Source organism: Vidua macroura, chromosome 3, assembly GCF_024509145.1.
Source record: "Vidua macroura isolate BioBank_ID:100142 chromosome 3, ASM2450914v1, whole genome shotgun sequence".
Lineage (NCBI taxonomy): Eukaryota > Metazoa > Chordata > Aves > Passeriformes > Viduidae > Vidua > Vidua macroura.
The window spans coordinates 33,511,699-33,530,446 of record NC_071573.1 but is presented as its reverse complement, the minus strand read 5'-3'; the positions used below and the strand labels follow the sequence as shown (position 1 = coordinate 33,530,446).

General features: G+C 38.4%; 1 protein-coding gene across 9 annotated transcripts in view; it reads left to right on the top strand.

Annotated features, from left to right (window-relative positions):
• LCLAT1 (lysocardiolipin acyltransferase 1) overlaps positions 1 to 18,748 on the top strand; it is a 112,052-nt gene that overhangs the window by 66,281 nt on the left and 27,023 nt on the right. The window lies entirely within an intron of this gene.

Genomic DNA, 18,748 nt, shown 5'->3' with positions numbered 1-18,748 from the left:
AAAGAGAGGCAGGAGGTTGCTTGAATGAGTTGATGAAACGTCAGTGAGAAATGCTACCAGCAGACTGCCAAGGGCTTGTCTTCTGATTTTGATGACACTTATGTCCAAAGCACCTACAGCTTACAAGACAGGTGCCATTCGTTCTTTCAAGCATAAATCAAAGTAATACCAATTTCTAAGTGTGTTACGTTTCCTAAAGAGAAAATTGATGCGAGTGTGAAAATCAGGTCTACTCATCAACTGAAATGTTCAGGCTGTGGTAAGTGAGGTATATGAATGAATAAATGTACATATTAAATAAACTGCTTTTTATTTTGATTACATAGTTTCTTTCCTCTTCACATATATATTGGGTGAGGCATGTGGGTCTCAATCACAGAAGTGTCTGCTGAATTACCTGCAGAGGTACTCAAACAGAACTATGTAGCAGGACTGCAGCAGTTTCCAGGTTTATGCATAATTTGTCTTGAGTGTAACAAAAGCACAGGACACAGAAAGACCTCACATCGAATGACAGAAAATGTTAGATTTGTTGTTTCAATGAAATTTAGCTTCCCTCTTTGTGACTGAACACATTTCTGACTCCTAGAATTATATGTTGGGCCACTGCCAAAATTTCTGTGGATTTTGGCGAGGCCAGAGCTTGCACACTGACCGGCACTGTCATCTCTCAGAGCAGCTCTTGCCTGTTTGTGCTGGTTGCTCAGTTGTGTAAACTAAAACCAGTCTGTTTTTGAAATAGGAAAAACATAAGTGTCCACATGAACCTTAGTTTTGGGTCCTCGATCAACTAATTTCACCCGTTATGTCCATCAGATTTGCAGAGATTAAACAGCAGCTCTAAACCACCATTCCTTAATGCAAGGAAATTCTTTCTTCATTATTTCTTTTTCCTCTATGCATGTGTTCCTCTTAGAGTCATGTTACTAAGTAGACTGGTACTCTGAAATTACTGAGCTATTGTGAAAGAGCTTTGAGTAAGTTTTTAGCTGAAAATGCAGTATTAGAGCTTCACTGACTGCTGTAATTGATCTGCTTTTATGAGAATTGGATCCTGTGCATTGAATAGCATAGTCTTTGATACAGAAATATCAGTATGTAAATTGAAGCTTGCATACTTTTTATGCCATTTGTGTGTCAGTAAAAAATTCATAACATTAGTTATATAAAAAAAAAAAAAAGCAGGGACCTGGTTCAAAAGCACGCTTTTATCACTGGGCAGGTCTGTGAAATTCAGCAAAGCAGAAAATCGGATGCAGGCTGTTGTGCTTTATTGCAAATGCTGACAGTTGTCTCTGTAATCTGGAACATGGGAAAGGGCAGCTCGACTTTTTCCAGAATCATGTTAACCGCTGATGATTACCATGTCTTGAAAACATCTGCGTACATTGGCTGTGATGTACTTCTCAGAATGAGCATCAGCTTTCTGTTAGATATTTTCTAGCCTTTGGTACATGTTGAAGTTTCTGTTTCTCTTCTTTCATGTCTTACTGGAGCAACATTCTACGCTGCTTGCCACACCTCTGTGGAAAACAGTCCATTGTTTCATTCCTCCTGGGAAGGATTTGCTTTTTCCGAACCACTCTTTTTGTCAGCCTCTGTCCTTTCCTCTTTCCACCCCCCACTGCTATTGAGAAGGGATCATGGCCTTTCATTGGAGGGTTTATGGTGTAAGAATCGCTGCCCCTTTAGTGTTTGCAGGGTGACGTGTTTGAGTCACCACACATCTGTGGTATTCATCGGAAATATTTCAGGTTTTACATTCTCAAGCCTCTCAGCATCCACCTACTGCAGTAATTCCCTTGCAGTCTCTTGCGTGTGAGTCATGGCTTGTGACAAGCAGATACACCATGCAGTGGATCATTTTCCATTTACCTCCTCACAGGTTATTAATAGTTGTAGTGGTAACTGTACTAAAAAGTTATCATTTGCCAGCAGTTACCCCACAGTGGTATTAGAGGTTTCCACTGTTTTCCCTTGACTCAGAATACACAGTATCTGTGGTAACGATGTGGTAATGTTTGGCAAGTGTGGACTTCTTTAATTGCTTCAACTGGAGGCCTGGAACGATGCTAGCTCATCAGATTGCATATGTAAAAATGAAGTTTGGCCACCGATGAGTTCAGGAAAAATGATTTTTCAGGAAAAACTAGAATTATTTTCTTCAGAATTATGAAAATGTTCCTGCTCTTTGATTTTAATCTAATGTTTATTTCCTCTTGGAGATATTTTTAAGAAAGGTTTTTCTAGTAGATAATGTGCTTTGACTTAGATGTGCTTTAGATGTGCTAATGTGCTTTGGACTAGGTGTGTGAGTAACAAGGTGTATCTGCTGGTCTAGACTGGGTCAGCATCTCTCTAGTGTGTGTTTTGAAACGTCCTTTATTGATTTGAGTGTTTTGAGTACTGAGCTTTATGGTTGTTTTTAAAGACTTAAGACAGACAATAGGTGAGCCTGAGGTAAAGTACAAGTTCATTAATTACTCCTAATTCTAGTCAGCCGATGATCCAAGAATTTGCAAGTGATGTTGATTGGATTGGTAGCATATTTAATGCTGAAGTTGAAATTAATTCCTGTAAGCAGAGGAGCAGTATTGGCATCTATTTGTTTCACATGTTATTACCACATGCTTTACACAGCTTACCCATTTCTCAGCTCAGTTTATTAGTAAGGCAGATAATTGCTTCAAGCAGTCTTGAGTAGAGAGGAACCTAAACATACTTTTTCCATACTCTCTTTTTCTTTTTTTTAACTGCTTTAGTTTCCGTTAGGAGATGATGTTTCCTGCTGTGTTTTATTAGAAAAAGAGCAGCATCTACAGGCTGAATAGACTAATCCCAAATCAAGAGTCCTATTGTACAGGAGATTCTCTGTCTTTTTTTGGATTCTCCACTCTTCCACTTTTTGCAGATGCTAGCTGTTTTTATTTCCAGCTGCATTAAGGTTGCTTCAAATGTGTTTTGTGTATTCTTGATAACCACTTTTCTGTATGAGTAATTACTGGCAGGGGAGAAAGTCCATGGAGTATCCTTTCAGTTACTGGAAATGTTGGAATCCCCAAACTGTTCAGATATAGCCTCCAAATCTGTAAGATAGTAATAAAGCTTTCAATCTCATCTACTTGCAAAATATGCTGATTATGTATCGTTAAACCTTAAGTAGTTTGTTTCTTTCATTCCTTTCTGCTGTTACAGCTTCAGCTCTCCTTCCCTTTGCCCTCCTCCCAGTCCCCTGCCACTATTTTCAGGATATAAAAAATGAGCCCAGCATCAGACTTTTCCGAGCTGACTCAGATCCCTGAGTTTAGCAATCGTTTGCAAAGGCTCTGCTCCAGAGATGTTTGAGCAGTGCCACAGCCATGAATCCTGGATGTTGCTATGGAACTTGTACTGAAAAACGAAAAACATCAGGGGGCAGAGGAGCTTGGGAAAAATTGTAGTAGAGCATAAATGCTTTTTAAAATAGATTTTTATCAAAACATAAACTTCAGCATAAATTCAACTCTACACCTCATTCATCACTTTACATGTAATCTGAAATATTCCTGTCTTTGGGACATATTTTGTCAACCTTTTTCTGAACTGCAGGATTTTGGAGGACAGGAAGTAAGGTCTTGGCTCTCTGTGTTGTCACTAAATGTTGGTGGGATGTAGGAAGGGTTTCCCTTTACTGCCTGTGTGCCATGCCAGTAGTTTGAAGTGCAACATGCATTAAGTGTTGTAATGAAGTATATTACAGCAATAGGGTTTGAATATATTTTCCCGTAAATTCATTTATTTGTAGAATGATTACCAATTAAGAGTTGGAGAACTGTTTTAATATACATTTGAGTCTGTAGTGTTTCTCCCTAATTCTATTTCATACCATTAAAAACAAATAATATCTTAAAATAAGCATCTCTGAAATGCCTATAATCTATATTTAGACTTATGTAAATCTGTGATTTTGTTTGCACAGATAGTCATTGTTGGCCTTGCAGTACAGCAATAAAAATAAATGCTCTTGATGATTATTAAATAATTCCAGAAGCAGGGACCTGAGCAGGGCTTCTCCTGATCACCAGTCCTTAACTGCTCTGCTCTGAAAGGAGCCAGCCTGACCTGATGGATTCTGGCATGGCAGACAGTAAGGACATCTATTAGGAGAAAAGAAGAGCATGCACAATAAATAAAAAGAAGAGAGGCATTTTCAAAATGCTTCAGAGACTTTGGAATTTGTCAGCTATGGCACGTTTGTGTTGCTTTGAAGTTGCTATGGGTACTGGTGTTTAAAAGCCAAACACAGAGGGCAGGCCTTAGGGACACAAGTCCCACTTAAGATCCTGTAAGAATGAGTGTTCTTTTTTTGAAAAATCATCCCTCAAAAGCATTCTTTGTCTAAGTGCTCTGCAGGTTCATCCTGTCAGCGGCACCATTGTGATTTAACCAGTCGACTTCTGCCTTCACTTATCCAAGAAGCATTCCTTCCAACAGACCTGAAAGCTCCCTGCCGTCCTTTATCAGCCCTTTGCTTGCCTGCTTTTGTAGCTTGTATCAGAAAATGAAATGAAACATATGCTCAGCAGCTCTGTGGCTCCTTCTTTCCTCCCTGTTGCTCGCACCCCATCTGTGAGGCCTTTTTGAGGCAGGGATTTTGTTTTGGTGTGTCTGAAACATCCATCTCACTGGTATATAAGCTTTGTTGGAACAGGTAGCAGTTAAGCCACAGCTGTCTCAAACAGTGCACTCTGCATGCCCACAGCATTGCAAATATTTAATAAACCTGTTAATAATACATTCCAAACCAAAAAGGCTGTGGAGATTCATCAGGATTTATGCTACCTGTGGTGCTGACAAATTCAGTTGACATTACACACTGAGACTCACAGGTAAGCATGCACTCAATGTTCAAATATATACATAATTTCTGATTTATAATAGCAGTCTTGTACATCAGGATAGAACATTTTCAAAGGATTATTCTCCTTCTTGAAGGGATAAATTCTCTTGACTTTCAGCCTTGTGCCTTTCTGTATTCTGGCACGTGTAATCAACCAGCTGCATATTCTTTTTCATGTCTTCTTGTTTGAACAGTAGTGGACAGCACAGAATTCATTAAAACTGAACAGCCAAAATGCTGATAGACTATAATGTGCCTGTGACTTAAATGGCGGGGCTTTTTCTTGTAAGGTGTGGTATACTGTGTACATACAGAACTGTATGTATGTATATTGAGGAGTTTTGGTGGCAGATTTCCATCTTTCTTGGCAAACTGTCTAGGATGAGGATCATGTTGTAAAAACCCCATTAACAGAATTACAGAAAACAAATCTTACTTAGCCTTTGTGAATTTATGCATAAGGATGTATGCCCCATGACTTTTTACAAGCAAAATGGTTTTACTTTGCCTCTCCCTCTCAGCTGACTGAAATCACCGTGGGCAGACCAGGGCTGCTTTACACCCAAACTGAAGAGATTGTTGTTCAGAATGAGTTCCACTGGCCTCTTGCTGAAGGCCCATTGCTGCCTCTGAGCTGGGTGAGGGGAGGAACTCGATTAAGTAGGTACATATTGCTTGGAAGCTGTTCAAGCATCTGCTGTCCAGGATGCCCTGTCCTGATCTACAAGTGAAACAGCCTCATAGGGCACTGCTTCTTCTTAAAGTAACACTGGAGGAAAGTGTCAAGCATTCAGTTTGCATAACTAAATACTGAGAAATGGGAATTTCAGGAAGGGGGATTGAATGCAGCCCTCTTGTGGTGTTCACTTTGGAACAAGAGAACAAATGTGTTTTGCCAGTTTGGTATTTTCTTTGCTTAGAATGACTAGCTTCTAACAATGTATTTCGTGCTTTTTCCTTTCAAACTACAGTAAAAAAAAGTCAGAATGGAGAGCTTTTGCTGGCAGGACTTTCAAGCTGATCTACTGTCTGAGAAGCTATGAAAGGATAAAGAAAATTCCATAATCTGTAGCATTCTCCAGAAGAGCCCCGGAGCTGTGAACCTGAGGAAATGCAGTTTCTTCCTAGGAGAGAGGTGGAATTTTGGAGTATCTGGTCATAACTCCTGAAATGTTGCCTTCATTTTCAAATATTCTATAGTAACTCTTCTACAGCTGCTATTTCAGCATTGTTTTCTCAAAATATTTTGCTATCCAGAAACACATTCCTAAGATATTTTCATTATTTTAGTAGAAGAGTTGTGGCAAATACAAAAGGATGGAAGTAGTGGAGATACATGAAATAAATTAGAGGCTTGAACATTCATACTTTCACAGCAGCACATACATCCACATCTTGTAAATACAATAATGGGGTTTATGCCCATGAGAAATCCAGACTACACTTTGGGAAACAGTCTGTCAAAGAGATACTTGCACATGGTTACATAATAGGCATCTAGCTCTCAGATTTTGTTCTCTTCAAAAAAAAAAAAAAAAAAGGACAAAACCCCCCAACACAATCAAAGAAATAAAAGACCACACAAAAGTTTTTCTAATTTTCAAGTGATATATTTCTTTGTTAACTTTCATTACAAAATTATACTTCTGCTTTATGGAGCAGAAATGTCACGTTGCTTTTTCTTCCCTGGAATTTGCTATGCATACCTGATGTGGAAAAAAAAATCAAGAGCTGTCTTGAAAAGGAGCACCAGTATAGTTTCAATCCCAGAAGTATGACACTTCACAATAATCATTCTCTGAAAAATACTAAACACACTAAGAAACAAATTATAAACAAATAGGAACATGAACAGTATGCTGGTCAGGCTTCTGTCACAAAATAAACAAAGACTGTTGAGACCTGCATGTAAAATATATTTTGTCTGCCACTTTGCACACACTGTAGCTAAAATGGAAAATTCTGTAGAGCTGTATGATAGCACTAAGTGAATTGGCATTTGCAATTAGTTTTCCAGTGGTTTGGCAGTATTAATAATGCAACAGAAGGACAGGATATCCTTCAACTAAGTCAGTATGAAAAAAAGGTTTTCATTAGCATTACAATGAACTCTGAGAACCAGGTATTCTTACTCACGGGAAATAAGGTTTGGGGAAACAAATTTTGTGTTTGAAAATGTTGGGTGAATTTTGAAGCATATCTAAATGTGACTATTATCAGAAAATGGTTTTAGAATAGTATAAGGATAGTGTGTTTCTCAGGCTGTTATTGTAATTCATAATATATTATTTTCAGAAGTGTTTATTATGCAAAAGAATGTTCAGAACCAGATAAATACACTAGGGAGCCTATTTAACACTGGTTAAATAGGAATAAACCAAAGGAGTTACTTAAAGTTACAAGAGAAACAAAATGCTGACATAGATGAGATAAATTATTCTTTCTGTTGTTTTTCCATAATACTCTACTTTGGTCAAAACCAAAGAGCACTAACTAATATATTTGCATATCTGTGGTTCAAATTTACATGAAGATCTCAAACATTCTGATTTATCAACCAAGGTAAAATGAGATTGAAGCAATCCAGTCCAGAGGAGCAGATTCTTATCAGCATGACCTTGGTGCTGAAATAGATTAATTGGAAGCCATCTGATGCAAGTTGCTCACAAGGAAGGGGTAGAAGAGGAAGCAGAGTGACTTTTTGTAGCTGTTGTCACCACAGAGCACTTGTGTTCATCACAATGGTCAAATTAGTCCAGCCTTAATACCATAGTGTGCAATTCTGCTAAAATGGAACTGCCTTTCTGGCAGCCTACAGCAGCTTTGGAATTTGGTGCCTTTGCCAGTGTACCCCATCCTGAACAGCCACATGCTTAGATTTTAGCCTGATGGCCAGCTACCTCTTTATCAGCCAGTAAGATCTTTTAGGTGAATTACAATGTGTGCTATTACACAATAGCTCAGGGTCATCCAAATTCTCAATCTTTTCCACATAGTTGGTTAGAACGCTAGCAGGGTTTTTAGGAAGGCTCTCTTCCTACACTTCCCTGCTATAAACACTCGAAATACACTTCCATGTAATACTACTAAGTTATTGTGGGTCTGTCCTCTGCATGTCCTGATGCCCCTCCCTCAGGCCTGCAAGAGTCCTTAGTGGCATCACAGTTCTGCAGAAGACCGTTCATTCTCCAGTGTTTCTTCTCTCTTGCACCACCTGGTTTTTTTTCTGTCTTCATCTGAGAGTAGAGGGAGGAAACTCTCAAGTTCAGGCAAATTAAGAAATCTCAAGCATTCCTGATTTTGGCTGTTGAACATTTCTTCTTTCTTCTCTGTGCACCCATCACCATATTCTTGCTCTGGAAGTGACTACAGTGCAATTAATGCTGGTAATTTCAGCGTGTTATGCTCAGCTTGTTCTCTTGAAAGAAGCCATAATTTGGATAGGCCCCTCTCTCAAGCATGAAAAATATGCTTTGCTAATTTTCTTCAAGAAAGTCAATCCAGATCAGGTGTTTGTCAGAAGGACCCTTCTGTAGCCCCTGTGAGACTTCTGCTCTGCATACTTCCATCCAAGGCAGCCCTGGTTGTGCTGGTGCCTCGAAGTTGCCCAGTACAATAATGTTTTAATCCAGCATACAATGGATAGAATTTCTTGCCACACAACAGACATTTGTAAACTTTCCAACTTAACACTGCTGAAATATAGTTGGTTCCCTTTTTTTTTTGTTTGGTGTAAATAATGCGCCCCATAGATGACATTCTGAGTGAAATTCAATGAGCTCTCTTTATGAACAGTCATGGACAGTAGCTTGTGTTTTAGATGACAACCAGCCAGCTGGTCAGTCTCAAAGGAATTTGCTTCTAGCTTGAGAGATCTTATCTATAAGATTGGAAGGCAGATCCATGTTGAGAAAAGCTCCCAGAGGATGTGTGAGTAAAGCTCAGGATGTATGAGGGACAGGAACATCTGTACCAGAACTTCAGTGATGCTCTGGGCAGGAGGCAGAGACTTGGAGGGGAAGTGCTCAGCTGTAGCTTTGCCATAAATTTTTGACTGGCCTTAAAAATAAATGCCTGGAACACCAAGTCTGGAAAGGAAAAAAGATTAAGCCTCTGCTACCAAACAAACAGCATGTAGTTACCTTGGTAAGTGTAGGTGAAATTTGGTGCAGTGTCTAGCCCAGGAATAGCAGATGTGAGTGAAAACTAATCCCAGAACTGCAAAGTGTTTTAGGTATCTTAAGAGGGAAGGAAATGGCAAAGTTGTTTTTGTCAAACCTGTGCCCCAGCTATTCCAATACCTTGGTATTGTTCAGTCTTACTGTACTGTTAAAGCACAAACATTTTTAAGGTTTTGGGGCTTTTTTTTAGCAATTCTGTCTTACCTAGTCATTATCTAGAAATTCCTTTCCAGAAATTTCAGTGGCTTTTAGTGCATGATTGCATTAAGGTAATTTTAGGTGTCTGTTTTGGCCATCAGATCTTTCCAGAATCCCTCCCTTGGTGAAGTTAGTAGAAAATTTCATATTGACGGTACTAGAAAGGGAGTTGCATGTGTTCTTGCATGTGACAAAAAAAAATTATAATGTCTATATATAGCAATTTTTAAAATCCCAGCGTGTCAAACAGGTATTGATGTGTTTATTCTAAATTTCAGTGAGGCTTTCTCTGCATATCTTGTATGTCAGTATGTTGGCATAGGTAGAATGACTTTGAGAAGGGGCAGTACAAAGGAGGGGAGAGCTTTAGATGTGTGTTTGAACTCAGTTGAGTGAAACTGAAATGTGCATCTCCTTTAAATTTAAAACATCAGAAAAAAAAAAAAGAATCAAAATACAGAAGAGGTGAAGGTGAGGGGGAAATTGCTACACATCCATTGAATGGAAACTTGATGTTAAATAAGATCTTCTTATGTTTCACCGTTTGAAACACAGTAAGAGTTCCAGGAACTAATTACCTAGCAATGGATGATGACATGGAAATATATTAAATATACATAGATAGCTAACCATGAATACTTGATGCATGCAAAAGAAGAGTCTAGTTAATTTTTATGTAAATTAAGCAACTTTGAAAGTGGCAATATAATAAGCAACAACACTGTTTTACATTTGAATAGAACAAAGCAGCAAATTCACACTTGAAATAGAGCCTTTCTTCTCAAACTGCCTTTTCCTGGGTAGATGTCTTAATGTCTGCTCTATTCACAGTTAAAAACGTGGTCCTCACAGGTAACGTCTTGTCCAGAAACAATCAGACCATTTAGACTTTTAAAAGCTAATCGAATTCTTTGGTGGGTTTCATGTCTGTGTTCTCTCTTATAATGATGAAAGGGGTTCGTGTTGAATCAGTGTGATAAGAAAGCATAGTTAATGCCAAGATTGTGTAAGGATTAGCTTATTTCCAAAACTTTGTGGAAGTAATGGAAAGGGGTGCTCCCTCCCAAGGAAGTGTGTTGTGATACTGGTCTGGCAGAGGTAGAGATGCTGTGAGGGTGGGCTCAGGTGCACCACGCTGCTTCCGTGGGGAACAGCTCCAGCACAAATTCAGCTCAAGCCTGTTATCTGAAAGAAAGAAAACTCACCTGTGGTGACTGAGTGGAGAATAAAAACTGAAGAGCATTGAGGAGGAGGAAAAAGTTCAAACAGAAGGTGCATTTGTCTTCAGCCTTCTACTGCAAGTTGCTTGATAGATGGCAATGTTTATAATGACTTTATGCATGGTTTATTTATGCTCCTCATATTACTTCAGTTCAGAGTTGTCCATGGATACACAAAAAGTTCAGATGTAGATCTGTATACCTTTTAAAACTCTCTTGGAGCTATTAGTCTTTGAGAGGCAGGGAGGAAGTTATTAAAGCCGTTATTAAATGTATTTTTATTAATATGTACTGGTAAACAAACTTCAAGCCCTGTGAAAGAACAGCTGCCTTTGGCACATTTCAGTGGTAAGCATATGGCTATTCAAGTTTGCAGTACAAATCCCAAGGCATTTAGATCAGTGACTGTCAAATAGTTTGTCATGACAGAGAGTTCAGCTTGAAGCTGCAAATTTGGTGCTATTCCTTCCTTCTAATCTACTGTAGAATTTGATTAGTTGAGCCACCACTCAGCTTCCTGTAAGACAGGAGTCCTTCTTCAGCAAATAAACTGCCAGAGGCATGCAGGGCACAGTGTTTTACCTCTGTGTTATACAGTGCTGTGTATTACAGAGGTTTGAATAACTTTGCAAGGGCTGAGGAAAAGTGTTTGTATTAGGGATAATTAACAAAAATTAAAAGCATCATCTGAGTTCATATTATAATGGCTAAAATAAAAATAGGCTCTTATTGCAAACAGGTTACATGTGCAAAGTTTGTGGATGAGGCTTTAACAACTGAGCTGAAAATCAAAATGGCAAAATTCTATTTTTTTCCTTAGTTTGTTTCCAAATCTACAACTTTCACATGGATTCAAAGTCTAAAATAAATGAATACATTTATTTATATGTGTCTGAGAAACAGAATCAGAAAAATCATAGTGAATTAGCTTTATAGGTGCTAATGAGCACTGGTTTTATGCATGGAAAGTGCTAAGAATTGATCATGACTTTATAAAATTTGAATCTTCCTGCACAGATAGGTTTGCGCTTTGAATTTAAAAGCTGGTGCAAAACTGAATATTTGAAAGTCTAGCGTATTCTTTAGGACTGAGGCCAGATTTCTTTAACATGTTTCGGCATCCAATATCATTAAATCTTACAAGATTATTTCATTTCATTAGTTGCAGAACTGGTAATTTTAATTGGATGAAACCAACAATGAAAACAAAATTTAAAAGGGAAAGAGAAAAGAAAGTACAGCATTTGGAAAATTTGACACTCAGAAGTTGACAAACATCATAAAGCTATTTATGGAGTCTTAATTTGGCTTTCTTACATGTATATCTGAGATGATTTGGTCTTTAGCTAAATGATTGTATGCCATTCTCTCCACACACATATCCTCTGCCTCATTGAGCACTCACTGAAGGAGCAACTTTTAAATATTTTGTTTTCCTCTCCTCTTCAGTGTGTGGCCCTGGGGCTTATGTGCTGCATTATTCAAACTCTTCTCTGAAAACAGATTTTCTATGTAAGCATCACTGCTGTTTGCTGCTCTAGTGCTAGAGTGCTTCCTGATTTTGAAAGAATTTATTTTCACAATGCCTGTATTTCTCATGTGTGTGGGAAATGGATGTGTGCAGCAAGACTAAGGTCAGGTCTGCTGTGTGGTTTCAGCCACCTGGGGGTTTGTTTTCTAGCCAGGGTGCTTTCCATGCCCTGTGCAGCTCAGCCTGCTCAGCAGCACTGCAAAACTGACCCCAGAAACATCCACTCAGCCCAGCCAGAAGATCAGAAATACAAGTCTGTTTATGAAAAAGGCAGAAATAGCATGCAGTTCTCTTGGGTTTTATTTAGCATGAAGATTGGTTTGAGACTCAGATGCCTAAAGTTGAGCTTGTCCTGTTTGCTCCCCCCTCCCTCTGTTTTGTTTGTTGCAGACCTTTATGCAGCAGATGAAGCAAAGCTCCTACATTCAGCTGTTAGACAGCCCTGATTCACTGGAGGGTCAGGTCCTGGGGCAAAGTAGTGTACCATCACAGAACTAAAGATAATATCCATTATATAGGCAGAGGCAACCTTAGATCTGGCATTTCCCTAGATCTGAGAAATGAGCTTTACAACCTAGTGTTCTTCACTACTGATGTTTTCAAACACTAAATCAGCTGTCGATCACACAACAGATACTGCCACCATCCATCCACAGACTGGGTCTCTGCTTTGATTGCCAAATTCCCTTCAAGAGTTGTTAAATAGTTGTCCCCTTTGTATTTGAATCAGATGGCTTCCTTCCCCGTGCTGCATGGGTGGTCACAGGCAAGAGCCACAAGGGGATGGGGATATAGCATGGTCCTTTACTCTGAGGGAATGGTGCATGAATTAAGGACCAGAAGTTGAGAATACTCAGTAAGGATAGATTCTTTTTAAATTTCACCTGTAAACTCTACAAATGTTTGCTGAGCATGTGCAAAATTAAGATTCTTCAAAGGCTCATAGTTGTTGGCCAAATTTGGGATGTTTTCTTGAAAGTTGGCAAAAGGCATATTACTGACACAAATACCATCTCCTGCCAAACTTCAAGTCCTGGTTCCAAGGCTTGGGGATGTTATTCCTTTCCAAAGAACAAACCATCTGAAATTCTTTGTGACTTTTTAAGTAACAAAAACATTTTTTCCATAGCCTCAGTCTTTGATATAGCTGAATTGCTTTAACTGAGATTGTGGTACTCTTTCTTCCCTTAAAAAAAAAAAAATAAAAGAAGGAATCCAAGTCTGAAAGAGCCTGGAAATTTAAACCACTTCAGTCCGAGAGGTTTAAACTTGTTGTTATACGTAGCAATTACAGTAGGTTCTTGTAATGAAAGAGTTGGGAAATTGTAATGTGGAGGTACTAAGCCTGCTTTATAGTAAAAGAAATTGGCTGTTGTCATCTGAGTTGTTTCATACTAACATAAACACTTTTTAAAACATAAAAAAAGTGTTCAGGAACTTTTCCTTTTAGATGAAAAGTCCAGGCCTAATCTGGACTGGACAATCTGTCCTACTTTGATTTTTGCTTGGTTGGCAGAACGTGTGCTGTGTTGGCATTGCTGCTGTGCAGACCCGGTCCAGCCATCTAAGGCTGGTTTGTTAGGATATCAACTTGCAATAGGAAGCATCTTTTTGTGACAAGAATGTGAAGAATTTTGTTACTAATAGCATCTTGCCCTTTATGGGTAAAGTTATTTTGCTGCTTTCCAAGTTGAATCCAGCTCTCGCTGCTTTTCTGTCTTACTCTTGCAAGTCTGGGGTGAATTAGTTCAGCTCCCTTGAAATACAGACAAATTTGTCACTGTACATCCAGTCAAGTATTTGCACTTCTTTTTAGCTAGAATGTGTGGATTTGCACTCGGAAGCTCAGGTTTTTATTTCCCAGCCATTCGTAAGTTGCTTTGGTTCTCAACAAGTTACACAACTGGGGTGGAGGGGATGGGGAATTATTAATCCACCCAAAAGCTTTGTAACCAACTGTGTAGTTTTATGTGCATGTAAACCAGCGACTGCCACTGGGGAAAAATACAGGAAAAGGATTGTTTTACAACAGGAGAATTTTTCATATATGATTCACCATCTGGCCTGCAAATCCTGATGTCATAGCAGTGGTTGTAGGGGGAAGGAGCAAACCTACAATGCCACAGCCAGAAAGCAAGGGAGGTGGTTGAAGCTGTTTCATTCTGATGACAGTGGAGAATGCCACCTCAAGTGCTGCAACTTCATCTAAAGCAGCAGGGCAATCAGACCAGTTGGCAAAAGAAATCACTGATTCTTTCATGCATGAATAGGCACATGACTCAGTTTGATACATCTGAAAAGACCACGGGGTATTGAACTGTTTTATTTTCATGGGGGGTGGGCATATGACGAGTCCAGATCTCTGCAAAACCTCCTCTTCACACTTATGTGTTTGCTCGACTGCAGAATAAATTGGTATATTTGCCATGTTCTGGGATACTGTTTTTTTTTTTCTCCAGTTGACTGTCATCTCATGAATTTAGTATTTGTTGTCTTCTCCTGTACATGAGCAGAGGTTGCTGAGAATTCAATGCTTTATTTCTACTGATCAAGGAAAAATCACAAATTCACTAGAAGTCAGCTGGATATTAGGTGTCAATATTGCTGGTTTTAAATTTCTCATGTCTTGTTGATACAGATGAATCAAAAACATAACCCACAGCTATTAACAAGTGTAAATGCCTTCTAATACTCTCTGGTCAATCTGTTATTTCAAGCTCTTCGAGTCCCTTGTTTGGTTCCAAAAAACAGTGAATCTCAGATGCATAGAAAGGTTTAGGTTGGAAGGGACCTTAAAAATCATCTTGTTCATCCCCTGCTATGGGCAGGCCTACTTTCCACTAGACCAACTTGCTCAAAACCCCATCCAACCTGGCAAAGCAATTCATTACAAATATTTAACAAGGAACAGTTAAACATTTTTATTTTCTATAATATCTTTTAGGTTGTGGGACTCTTGTGATATTTTAATTTTTTTTAAAGCTCAAAAAAACCCCTGTGCTTGGTATAAAATAATTTGGTAAAATACTGGTAATCTCTGTATTGAGATTAGTCTCCCTTTGAAAATGAATGTGTTAGAAATACCAAAAGATAAAACATATTTACCAGAATTTATAGAGCTTCATCACTTGTTTTGTTTAATGTATGCTCTTTCTTATACAAATACTACAGATGTTGTTTGATTTAATTCCTGTTTTGCATTTTGAACAACAGGAGTCAACAAAAGAAACTAAATATTCCACTGAATGTGGCTATTATCCTGTATTTAAAGGTACTTAACTTGAAATTACAAGCCAGCAGTGGCTTGTGTGTTGTAATGACCCTAATAAAGAAATGGTTTTGATAAAATCATGACATGGCCTGCTCTACTTCATATGAGATAGAATCTTTCTAAAATGAGCAAATATCCTCCTCACTCCAGACAAACAAACAAAAACCCTTAGACAGAAACAAAACAACTTTTTTTACTTCATAAGCTTGTTTGGTAGCCTTACCAGCAGTTGCAATTTTAGTGGTTTTGCAAGAGATTGCATAATTTAATAAGTGAGTACTTCAAAAGGAGCTGTAAAAGCTGAACCTCGGGGTGCAGCCAGCTTTAGGGTAACAATGGGAACAACCTATCTGCAGGCACAGCCTTAGGAGCAAATGCCTTTCTCCTTACCATCCTAGTTTAAACTAAGCAGGAGTATTTTCAGAAGATTGCTTTAGAGATTTGAAGAGTAATTACATGTATCTAATGTGAAATCTGTCACCTGTGGTGACAGTTGTTCTGGCAATTTAAGAAATCGTTCATTTTGTGCTGACTGCTGTAGCTTCTCCGAGAACATCTGATGAATTGAAACTCCTAAGGAAATATGCAGTCAGTTGTAATAAGTGAATATGAAAACAAATGTGTTTTTTGAAGGACGCCAAAATACAGGCTTAAGTCATGCTTATAAAACAGTGATAACCTATTTTCTCCTCTGAATTTCCAAGAATAAGAGACACTTTCTTGTTTTTCTTTCTTGGCTGGAGCTTGAAATTCAAAGCCTCAGCCACAGAAGGGTTTCCTTAAAACAGTGTCTTTAAATGTCCATTAATCTATCAGTGGTTTTGATATAGTTTCTTACATGAAGATTTGTTTGGGAACCTGACTTTTTGCCAGTTTCAGTTCTATTTAGTCTCCTGTCCTCTTTTCTCTCTCTTGTTTTCCTGAAAAGGGAACATATAAGTGTTGGTTGACTTAAAGCTTCCATTTGGTGGTTTCTTGAATTAGGCTTTGCTTCCCCTGCCCTCCCACTCCACCCAGCATTTTCTTCATGACTCATGCTAATTTGTAGGTATTAAAAGTATTGGGATCTACAGATTGTCCCTTTGCCACTGCTGATTTTCTTCCAGGAATTATTTTAAACTGTAACAGAGCATATCTGTGAGGCCCTCTGCAAAATGTGCCTGAGTCTCCACCATGTATAACTCACATGAAGTCTGGCTTATTTGGGGCATGCTGCTCTGTTTTGTTGTTTTTTTAATATATAGTTCTTTCTTCATTCCACTGTAGTTTAAAATGCTGAACCAAGGAACTCATGGTCAAAATAAAAAGAATATCAGGCAGAACACTGCAAAGGAGAGGTGTAGCAGCAAGTCTACTGTGCTCCCTTTGAAGACTTCAGGAAACAGAGCCCTGTCCTCTGAAATTGTGGTTGAGAGTTTGAGGGTTTGAGAAGGCATTATAGTGCAGTGGCAAAGGTCTTTTTAAAGGAAAGAAAGAGAAGTAACTCGTATCCAAACTCCTTCAGCAGCTGCTTCATGAAGAGATACAAGAAACAAAGAAATTGTGTAATAACCAGCCTATCTAGGAATCACCTAAAGATGTAAATGCTCTGACTCTACCACCTAGATCTTTGCTGGTTTACTACAGAGAGGAACATGGGTTTGTACATGCCATAAATCTGTGTCTAGAAAAATTTATTTTTGTGAGCTGTGGCAGTGGGCAGACAGACTGAAGGGACACATTCTGCAGCACTGTAGTGTCATATACCAGGTGTGTGAGGAAATTGCTTAGCTTAAAAATTGAGGTTTTCAGTAAAATAGGTGCAAAACATCTATCAGATGCTAGCAAAACTCTTAATGAGATTCTGCTCCTTCAAGTATGGGAGCCTTGTGAAATGTTGGTTCTTCCATCACTAATTACAACCCTGTAGCAAAAATTACATATCTGGGTTTTTTTTTTTTGTGTGTGTCTCTCTGTCTGTAGTTTTTACCCTATTGTTTTGTAACCTTAAATGGGACTTAAGTTTTCGTGTATTGTCTGGTTTTATTCAGTTTTAATTCCTTTGAGTTTAGTTTTTTAGGAGGGTTCCAGTTATTGATGCATTGGGGACTATCATGGACTGAGGTTACCAAAAAAGGGTGTGACTTGGGAGTGGAGTAAATTTAGCACATCCACATTTTATTAAATTTATGACTCATAAAATGCTCAATATTTCACAGAATAGCCAACTGACCCTCATTTTGCTTGTGCTGATGGATGTCCTGAAGTTTTGCCAAATAGTTTTGGAATTATATCCTCCAGAAAATGTTATTGCCTATTAAAAGCTTGAATGTGACCTTTTCTCCTTTCTCTTTTCTCTGACCTCTTTCTCTGGACAAATCCCATATTGAAATTCTTTTTTTTCCTCTGTCCATTTGGCAGAAGGATTCCACCTCCTGCAGACTCTCTGTTTTGTTTCAGTAGATGTGAAAACGAACATTTTTGCATGCAGCATCATCTTCAGAGTGACATCTGTCTTTGTATATTATCTTTGTTTCTGCATCTGGACAATCTGATACTTTTAGACAGGATATTTGTAATAAGCTTCAGCTCTTCAGTGAAAAACTGCTTATTGTTAAGAGGTTTGTTTTTTTGGTTTTTTTTCTTGGGTTTGTTTTGGGGTTTTTTTTTTGTTTTGTTTTGGTTTTTTGTTTTTGGTTTTGGTTGGTTTTTTTTTTTTTTTTTTAATCTTGTTATGAAATGTTCCTTTTTGTTTTCTGGGTGGTTTTTTCCATACAGCTGTTGATATTGTAAACTGCACATTTGCAGGGACACATGTGTCTGCAGCATATGAAGCTGTCGGCTTCTAAGTAGTTTTTCCTGTTTATGGACTGGAGAACATTTCAGATGGAGAGGAGCAGCTGGAGGGAGAGCAATGTCAGCATACCCTACTGGGATTTTGATCACACTAAGTTCTGTTAATAAAATTCAGGGTCCATATATCAACATAGAATAACTTGGAAATGTTATATAAACATTTTCCAGTGAGGACTAAGGGTCTGTGAGATGCAACTTAAAAGGTATTATCTTTCTTTAAATCTTTTCAATTTGGAACTGTAAAAAGGCCAAGGTTTTCCTAGCTTCACTGTCAGATCTTAAAAAACAAAGATTTAGGAGTCCTTTTTGGTAAATGTTAGAGGTAATACTTTTAATCATGAGCTAAGTCAAATCTATGAAAATAACCTTTAGTGCTGGTTTTAAAAATTACAGCACTAAAGATAGGTGGGGTTACAGCAAACTCTGTAGGTCGGGATATGCAGATGTACTTTCCAGAATGACAGTGTGCACTCACCTGACCTGTGTCCTGTTACAGCAACTGTGTGTGCAAGCAGAGAGAGACATAGGGTCTGTGTTCCTCCTTTTAAACTGTGTGTCTGGGAAAATCAGATAATATATGGGAGGAGAGAATAACACGTTATATAATGCTCTGCTTCTCTTACTCACTGCCTA